This window comes from Montipora foliosa, chromosome 6, assembly GCF_036669935.1.
Source record: "Montipora foliosa isolate CH-2021 chromosome 6, ASM3666993v2, whole genome shotgun sequence".
NCBI lineage: Eukaryota > Metazoa > Cnidaria > Anthozoa > Scleractinia > Acroporidae > Montipora > Montipora foliosa.
This window is the reverse complement of record NC_090874.1, coordinates 12,658,785-12,667,061: the sequence shown is the minus strand read 5'-3', so window position 1 is coordinate 12,667,061 and position 8,277 is coordinate 12,658,785. Positions and strand designations below refer to the sequence as shown.

Here is an 8,277-nt window from a genome sequence, read left to right as displayed (position 1 = left end):
TGGGTACTTAAAACCCTGGCTAAATTTTGTCTTGATATGATTACCCGAACTGTATCAAAAAATAGAATATGTTTATTTGTTTGAAAAAAGGAGAAACTATTTCGAGCCTCCTTAAGTAACGTAGAAGCCACTTAAGAAAAGGTGAATTTCTGGGACACCTTTATCTGCAATTAGGCAATAAAAACCCATTAAAAACTGCATTCGATTCTATTGTTCTTGCACATGGATTTAAAAGAATGTTCTTTGTGATCTTAACCCAATTATGGAAGGAACTTACAGGGTGCTTTGCTCTATTCTTGAACACACATGCATCGTCTCTTTTAAGTCACCTAATGGTTTTCTTGTTGCAAACAGATAGGCATATACTTAAAGGAGCACTTTCTTGCTGGGTAAGAATCTAAATTAGCGCTTTAGCTCATACGTAAAACACTCCTTCATGACAACACAGAGAAAATATGAAATATGTTCATGGCACAAAGGCGGAGCTATTCGTATTTGATTTAATTTTTGGCAACTTTCTGAAGACACCGTCTTCAGTCCATTTTCATCCTCTCCACCAAACAACAAAGAATAGCTTCGGTGCACTTCAATGGTTATTAGCAACAAAACTACAGCCTGCGTTAGTTTTTAGTCTTACTGATGCAAAGACGTCTCTTAGTATTTTGAAGTTTGACTGAAATAGCGTGACACTAGCCCTTTAAGATGAGTTTTTCATCACTGAGACATTGCTTTTCTCAGATAGTTCTTTATGCGGAAGGCCCTTGATAGCATGCGCAGTGGTTGTCTTGTTTCTTAAGATCGTGGAATCCACGGCATGATGAACGTATAGACAGAGTTTTACCTTCTCATCTCATCGTATCGTTTGCTATTCATGCTATATTATGGATAGGACATGATCATCGATGATCAGATTTGACACAGAGAATCCCTGATCTTGAGAATTTGGCCTTAAGAACTTAGGGCGCCTTACTTCAGAACTGCATGTGCATGATAATCCCTCCCATTGTTCTCGAAGTGTGTTAATTTGAAGGCGTTGTAGAGTTAGTCCTTCCAAATACCCGGTGTGGTCGGTCAGTGTTGTGAAATGGAAAGCGTCTTAATTAAGTGTCAAGTGTATTTAAGGTAGCTGAACACAGTTTTGGATACCTGTTTCATTTACCTTTTTCTCTAAAACCCTTGATCCTTTGGTCACCAAAAATGGTAGCAAGCAAGTTAAGAACACGAACTTCGGTTTTTCGGTAGTTAAGCTGACGTATATGCCGTTGCCATGGCAACATGAATAAATATAAACAGGCTTTTAAAATTGGTTTTGTTTATTTGCAGAAAATCTGGTCGTTACATTTTCTTTATAATTTGCATGCAACAAGGTTGTAACGATGCTCACAAGTTAACACTATTTTAATAATAATTTGACAGAGAGATCTTTAATTATCCCTTGTTGAAGGTTCACTGGAATATTTAAAATTTCCTCAGTTAAAGTTTAAATTTTTTCAATACTCCAGTTATTTATTTCTTAAATTATGCTATTCCGCATTCAGTCGCAGTTTTTGAACTTACTACGCATGCGCTACATTTAGCTGGGTTCTTTCAGCGATTCTTTCGATAACAAAGAAAAATCTGCATTCTCTGCATCGCTACCTTTTCTAACATACATTTCACATAGAAGACTAAAACCATCAAAATACTTTGTTCAATTGTGAGGAAAAACAGTACAGATAGCGGAAGCATCGAGCAAATAAGATGATTGTTGTATTGAAGCCATTTTTATCTCTTTCAAGTGAGGCTATTATCCTCGCAGTTATGAACGCAATTTTGCAATTGCGTAAAGAAGCCTGAAAAATTCAGGACTTCAACGGGGTTTGAACCCGTGACCTCGCGATACCGGTGCGACGCTCTATCCAACTGAGCTATGAAGTCACTGACGTTGGCAGCTGGTCATTTGTGGGTTCCAATGTTCGCTGCGCAATGCGCGCTGCATTGCGTTAGCAAGAGCGCGCGCGAAAACTGTGTTCGGCCACCTTAAGCACTGTGGCACTAATCGGCCAATCATATCAAATCTTAGGATGGTCTTTGAACTCATCCCATGGAGTAATGCAACATTTCCACGGGTAAGACCTAATTTAACAACGTCCCATCACCATCCGCCCTTCCTAACTCCACTTTAAAAAATATGTAAATTAAGGCTTGGTAGTATTTAATTTAGCTGAACCAAACCAAGTTTTTTTTATAACAAAAGCTGGAGAAAGAAAACCCTCAGGAATCCCTAAACAGAAACAAGAGAAACTAAACTCTGCAGAAACTGTATCATACCCCACCAGTTACATACAACAAAGCTCTTTAGAATCACGAGTTGTACTGCAACGTTGATTGATCATATCTATGCAGTTAGAAGTCCCCGGGATTGCAACTTGATATTCATTTCACTCATCGAGGCCTTCACGGGAACAAATAAGCCCAACAAATTGACCTGCTCCCAACTAAGTGGCTTCATAGCATCGCACTGGCATCGCGGAGGTCATGGCTTCGAATCCCATTGAAGCCACCGGAGTTTTTCAGGTGTCTATAAGGGAAGACATCAGACAGCAATGACCAGAACCATGTTGCTGACCAGCGGTTTTCGTTAAAACAATGGTTTACTAGGGATGCTCCGTCTCGCGGGCTCAGAAAACCTGGTTGTGGTCATTGTTATTTAAGGTTTTTCGTCTAAAAGAGATCAGTGCGAGGACCACTTCTCTCTTTCATACTGAGGAGTTTTAAACACCGTTTTTTTGTTCTTCTCTTCCACAAAGCCTACGCAAACATTTTCCCTCGTAGGATCAATTTCTGACTGTTTTGTGGTGCCGAAAGCCATTGGAGATTTTAACCTGGCTAATTGCGTGACTAAACTGATTAGAGTGTAATGTAAAATGCTAAACATGTGAGCGTTAGCTCTACTGTTGGAAATGGGCCCACATAAGGACAGAGAAAAACTCCGACCAGACAGGCCAATGACACTTATCTCGTGATGTGCAAATTTCATTGCTGAATTTAAAATAAGTGTAGCATGTGGTGAGAAATGGATTCGGCAGTTTTCTTTTCGTTTTGGTCTTTTTTGTTGCTGATAATTATTGTTCTGCTTTCAATTTATCTGGTTACCTGTTTGTTGCCGAGGGAAAAAATCGATATAAAAGGAAAGTATGTTCTGATCACTGGCTGTGACACTGGCTTCGGTCGCGCGGCAGCGATTAAGGACGGTGCCTACTAATTCAAAGGTATTTTTGCCCCGATTTATTATTATGCAGAAAAGGTAGATCTTTCCAAGTCTTATCGAAATCCAAAAACAAATTGGGGGTAACCACGCATTTTTCAAAGATAATTCATGAACAATATTTGTATAAAGCTCTAAAATACAAAGCAATGTATGGCGTTCTTTCTCAAATTGAAGCTTAATTCTGAAGAATGCATGGTTACCCCCAATTTTCTTTTTGGATACCAAGAGTACTTACTAAGATCTACTTTCTCTGCACAGTTTTAAACCGCGCAAAAATATCCCTGCATTAGCAAGGATCACCGCTAGGAAATCCGAGCACCTGGAAATGCGCAGAATGTATGCGCAATAACAATAGTAGGCACCGTCCTTAAGCTGGACAAAATGGGAGCTTGTGTGTTGGCGACTTGTCTGACGAAAGAAGGAGAACATACAGTAGTTTGAAATCAGAGGCGAGCGACAAGCTGAAAACATTCCAGTTGGATGTGACAAATTCTGAGCAGCTTAAAGATGTGTATGAAGAAATTAAGGAGGCTGTTTCACCTGGTAAGATCAGAATCCCCAGTGGCATTGCTTTGAGAAAGAGGCATATAAATATCCCAATAATAGCTATTGCAGGTAGTCCTACGAACGGGGCAATTGTGCGAGAAAATCACACAGACTATCGCCAATGTCTGCGGCGATCTTGATCACTCAGATCGTCAGTGTTCTATCTGGGCGGTTGGTCACCGACAGGGGTGATGTAGTCTCTAATCTCACGTCACTGATGCGGGGAAGGTTGTCCCCGGTGTTGTGGTCTGACGTAATCTTATCGGGGTCATCGTTCACTTCCTAAAATAAATTGTACACTGCGTAACAAGCAGTCTGGCTAACGTCCCCCACAAAAAGCATTGTAAAGTAGTCCTGAAAAGGCCCGAGGGGGAGAGATTAACAACTTCACTTCACTGATCTAAAAAAATAAACGAGCGGTACCCAACCGTTAGAGCGAAGTCTTGCACGTACGAGCACGTAAAGTGAACACAGTAACTGGCCTTGGTCCGGAGCACTGATCAACGGGATTTGTTTCAACATCATTTGCCAATCTTAAAAGCAAAGGAAACTAAAAGCGACAAAGGCACATTTGCGTAAACCAAAGGCTCATATAGTAATTTAATTGCCATAAACGTGCTTGTTGTTGTAAAGTAGGTAGGTAGATTCCCTCCAGATAAAATAGAAGCCACAAAATAGACCAAAACTTCCCTTTTATACGTAGCGAAAATTCTGTAACTTTCACAAAATTGTTGTGCAGCCCGTACGTCTGTCCGTACAATGTGAACTTCCACAGCAAAGCGACATCAAAATGACGGAATGATCCGCTAAGAACGAGACACGCAACTTACCCTTCTCGCACCGTCGACGATTTCGGATATCGACCACAGATTATCTTTAGGGGAGTAGGTCAGCGACATTTCCCAGTTTGTTCTCAAAAGACCAGCAGACTCACCTACCCCTAGATGAAATACTTCGAGATACCTGGTCTAACAAAGAATTTGAAGAATTTTCAACCTTTTTTGCGTCAAGTAAGGCATCACATTGTGTCCGACCCTTTGGAATATTGACATCTGACACAGGAATTTTGATCAGGAAATATTGAGTTGCTTACTTGACGGATGATGCCCCATTCTAAACCTAATAGTTCTCCGTCCTTCGGACTTCGCACTAAAAAGATTGGATTGAGCGACCTATTGTTTTCACAGTGCCTAGGCAGGGTTTTCGTTAGCCTGATTCTCAGACGGTCCAGGTCGCTCGTATCACGCACTCTACTCCCTTCCCCGTCTGATTTACTTGCTAGGAAAGCTTGTTCCTGACGTCATATAGATTGTCTAATTTCCACCAGTAACAGAGAATGTTACACTTTCACAAACCTTACGAATTTAAGGAATGTGCCTCAGTTTAAAACAACATGTCGGAAGCTGCCAGAAATCTTGATGTAGATGTTGACTGTGCTTTGGAGAAAGTTTGCCGCGTATTTGGGGTCTCTAAGCATTCCCCTCAACAGAAAAAGGCGATAAAGGCTTTTATCTCCAGGAAAGATGTCTTGGTAAACTTGCCAATGGGGTTTGGCAAGCCGCTCATATCCCAGATTGCTTTGGTGTTTCACGCTGAACTTTCCAAATTCAACAAAACTTTTGCTGCGAAGCCAGTAATTGTCATTATTTCGCCATTATTGAACTTAATAGAAGACCAGAAAAATTCCCTACGGGCATTAGGGATCAAAACTGGCTGCGTTGGCAAGGACATGCAGTACAATCTTGCGATCGAGAATGAACATAACATAACAGTGAAAGAACTATTCTCTTCTGGCTCGGTAAATGTGAGTATTTTCCCAGACTACTTACTTGAGTCTTCACAAAGACACACGTTGCCTCCAGACTAAAAAAATGTTGAACTTTTGGTTTTCGAACAGATCAAGAACTAAAAGATAATGATTACCCGTACTTGTTTGCAATGAGTACACGTGACATTCATGTCAAGAACACATTTATATACCCTAGTTATTTCTGTATTTCTATTAAGCTTCTTATTATTGTTGTCGGGTATCATTACTGTTATTCTGATTCACCGCTAAGGGCGATCATGTACATGTATTATTTAACTAGATGTGATCAAGATTCCAAAATACTGTATTAAACAACAAAAAGAAGCCTGAGACAAATGAACATTCCAGTGGCTAATACAGTAAGCTTCGTCTACTCGTATACAACGATTCCTATCAAATTTTTCTTCCAATTTGCAGTTGGTATTCCAGCGATGTGAACGTAACGCTACACTCACTATTCTCGATCGCAAGATTGTCCTTGCCAACGGAGCCAATTTTGATTCGTAACGCTTTACAGGGAATTTTTCTAGTCTCCTATTAAGCTCACTAATGGCAAAATAACAATAACTACTGGCTTCGCAACAAAAGTGGTATTGAATTTTGAGAGTTCAGCGTGAACTACTGGAGCAATCTGGAATATCAGCGTCTTGCCAAACCCCGTTGGCAATTTACCAAGACATCTTTTCTGGATATAAAAGCCTTTATCGCCTTTTCCTGTTGAGGGGAAGACCCCGAATACGTGGGAAGCTTTCTCCAAAGCACCGTCAACATCAAGATCTCTGGCATCTCCCGAAGCACATTCCTTAAATTCTTCAGGTTTGTGAAAGTGCAACATTCTCTGTTATTGGTGGAAATTAGACAATCTATATGACGTCAGGAACAAGTAAATCAGACGGGGAAGGGAGTAGAGCGCGTGACGTGCGTGACACGAGCGACCTGGACCGTCTGAGAATCAGGCTATTTCCAGACTAAAGCCTTTAAAAACTATGATGCAAATGCGCGAGATGGAAATGTATACAAAAATAAAATAAAAAAATGTAAAAACGGTTAAAGGGAAAAAATGCGCTAATCTAAAAGAATAGAGTATTGTCTAATCGAGGCGGGGCAAGCCAAATACAAGAACACACCTATTAAAAGACAATAAATTTACACAATAACACTTAGTTAAACAAATTAACGATACGGATTACAAGAAGATCGATTATTGACAAATATCCATTAACTAATTAATAATTAAATGCCAGGGGCCGATTGCTCGAAGCCTGGTTAGCCCTAACCGGTGGTTAACAGGTATCAAAATCGATAGGTTTCCATGGTAGTTAACGCTGGTTAGCGCTATCCATGCTTCGAGTAACCCGGGCCAGCAAGTTTACACGCAATTATGTTACGCTAACTAATTAGAAACACAGTTTACATGAAAATTGGCTATTTACAAAATGTGTAAGCTAATAACGGTAACATAAAGTTGTAGGATAAGAAAGAAAATAAAAATAGCAGTAAAGATAAAATTGTAAAAACGGTAAAAGGGGAAAAATGCGCTAATCTAAAAGAATAGAGTATTTTTTTGGCAAAGACAAGGAGATAATTATTGTCTGCTTCATTAGTGTAAGCGATGTGCCAAGATTCCAAGGTTTTTCGAATTCGGAAGTTTCCTTTGTCAATAGACCATTTTACAGTTGTGGCTAAGTTACCAGGCCTAACAATGGAAGCGAGGCTGCCGGTGACCCTGTTTTGATACAAACCTTCATGCTTTTGTAATGTTAATATGGACTAGTTAGCGTTACAACAACACAATTTACATGATAAAAGCAGTGAGGTCTGTATCAATGCAAGGTCAGCGGCAGCCTCGCAGCCATTCATAGGCTTGGTCGCTGAGCAAACAACTGTAAAATGGCTTATTACTCTAGCATTGTTGAAGTCAATAGAGTGATTGTTACGCCAAGCGTGCGCTGCAATATTAGAGCCAGTTTTACATATTTTTACATTGCGAATGTCTTCCTTTTTTTTTCGTTGAAAAGCACTTTCCAGTCTCACCAATGTAGCTCCAGGAACAATCTGCGCAGGGGATTTTATACACCACATTGGTTTGAAGGCCTAAACTTAGGGGAAGGGAATTCTTGTTGCAAGGTCTTGTGAGGTCTAGTAAACGGTCAATCATAGAGGTCTTTATATTTTGACGAAATTTATAAAAGGGGGTGATTTGTTTATGATTTGGTAATGAATTCCAGAGTTCGGAACCAGTGTAATGTAGGGAACGAATACCATATTCAGTGGTTTGAACTGCGTTTACAAACAGGTCTTGATAAAATGATTGACGAATAGAATACGGACGGACAGAAGATATTGCCTTGAAATAATCAGCTAAACAAGAAGGATTTACTTTATCAAAACACTGATAAACAACAGAAAGAATTTCAAGGTGAAAAATAACAGACAATTTTAAAAGATTGAGAAATTTTAAGCAAAGGTTCTGAAAGTGAAGCAGGTTCAGAAAATGTCATAATTCCAAGTATTAACTTTGCTTTTGTAAGGTGGTCAAATTAAAGGATTTAAGTAGGTGGTGTATGTTAGACCCCACACCCGAATACCATAAGTGAGAAAGGGGTAGAATAGTGAATAATAAAGCATAGGAAGTATATCACTGTTTACACGGTACCTTAATTTTGAAAAC

At 39.7% G+C, this 8,277-nt stretch overlaps 1 protein-coding gene across 2 annotated transcripts in view; it reads left to right on the top strand.

Annotated features, from left to right (window-relative positions):
- Positions 1 to 2,271, top strand: part of LOC138008702 (short-chain dehydrogenase/reductase family 9C member 7-like) — a 10,806-nt gene extending 8,535 nt beyond the window's left edge. For both annotated transcript variants that reach the window (XM_068856015.1, XM_068856016.1), the window contains exon 4: positions 1 to 2,271. This exon is cut by the window's left edge and continues 1,005 nt beyond it. The gene's annotated coding sequence lies outside the window, so the exon portion shown is untranslated.
- Positions 2,272 to 8,277: the final 6,006 nt, after the last annotated feature.